Below are 1,390 nucleotides of genomic sequence, written 5' to 3'. Positions count from 1 at the left end.
CTAAAAAGCTTTGTGGGAATTTATTGGCAGCGGGGTGAAGTTCATGGTAAGTTTTTCCTAAAACTGTATCTTAATGTGTGTTTGTTTTTCAATATCATTAGCATCGCAAGATTTGTTCATTTTACACGTTCGTAATGCACACCCGCCTTCAGAGTCAAGAACCAATCAAATTTTGTGAAGACAAGCGACCTGAGAGCGCGATTCGCAACGCTGCGATCGCTATCGCGTCTCGTGTGTCGGGTTTCACCCTGGCTGCGATGACAGCCGTTAATCGCTGTAGTTTGTCGCTCCCCGTGTGTCGAGCTCTTTATTCTGACACATCTGTGCTGACTTTTCTTTTTGTCTTTTGTTTGTCAGTCTGATATACAGTAATTAACATGTCACTGTTCACATACATACTGAGCTGTCTCTAGGTTGCATAGGATTCTAAGCAGTATTGAATTTGGGGACATGGTTTTAAAAAACTCATTGCCCACACACCACCACAACACCACTAGCCCTTTATATAGTATATTGTTCATGCTTAAATGAGAGGGCATTTAAAGGTGACCTAATATGGGGTTCCTACAACAAGTTAGGATCCATCTGTGGGCTATACAAAACAATTTCATTTGATTTAATTCACAAAATTAATCTCAGATAATGAAATTTCACCTTTTAAGTTCTGCCTGTTCCTTAGCTCATTTCCGAATGTGCTGCTTTGCTTTTGTTTACGTTAACTCCGCCCCTAGCCTGGTCAAAACCAGACCCTGTCCTTCACTTTGCTTCATACAAGGGTCTGGACTTGATGCATAAAGAAGTGATTCTTGCAGGAGGTGTGGCCTCTTCTGAAGCATATGTGTGTTGTCGCTGTGAAGGAGGCTAAGCTAAGAAGCTAACCAGAAAGCTCGAGCGCTGTAAACAGCCTTACTGAGAGGAGAAATATACCGAGCCGAACAAGACGACTGTAAATGAGAGCTGCTGCTTTGTCAGACAAATTTAATTTCATTTGGGAAGCCTTATCAACACGGACTGGCTTCATTCACTTCCTCCACTGCCGTATGCTAAAATAACTAGCAGACACTGTGCAGAAAATCGTCATCGTTCAAAACTCCTCCTTCTGTTTGCTGATTGGCCCAGATAAAATAAACTACAAGAAACACTGCGCAGAAAATTTATGTTCTCTTCTCTGATTGGCCCGACTAAAAATCTGCCAGAGAAATCCTTGTCTATGGAAGAAGTCCCAGACGGAGCATAGAAGGGAAACTAGAATTGAGCAGAACTGCGTAAGAAGGCAAGGGCCAGGCTACTCCGCCCACTGCCACAATTTACTTTCAGTTTCTTTTAAGTAGAAAGTACGATTTTTCCCAAGTAGTTCATGGTGAAATTATTTACACAAACTTTCTTTAAT

General features: G+C 41.8%; 1 protein-coding gene across 1 annotated transcript in view; it reads left to right on the top strand.

Moving 5' to 3' along the window:
* marco (macrophage receptor with collagenous structure) overlaps window positions 1-1,390 on the top strand; it is a gene marked incomplete in the record, with an annotated part of 44,158 nt that overhangs the window by 35,327 nt on the left and 7,441 nt on the right.

Source organism: Austrofundulus limnaeus, unplaced genomic scaffold, assembly GCF_001266775.1.
Source record: "Austrofundulus limnaeus strain Quisiro unplaced genomic scaffold, Austrofundulus_limnaeus-1.0 Scaffold526, whole genome shotgun sequence".
NCBI lineage: Eukaryota > Metazoa > Chordata > Actinopteri > Cyprinodontiformes > Rivulidae > Austrofundulus > Austrofundulus limnaeus.
Note: the sequence above shows the minus strand (reverse complement) of the source record. Positions and strands in the feature narration are given on the sequence as shown.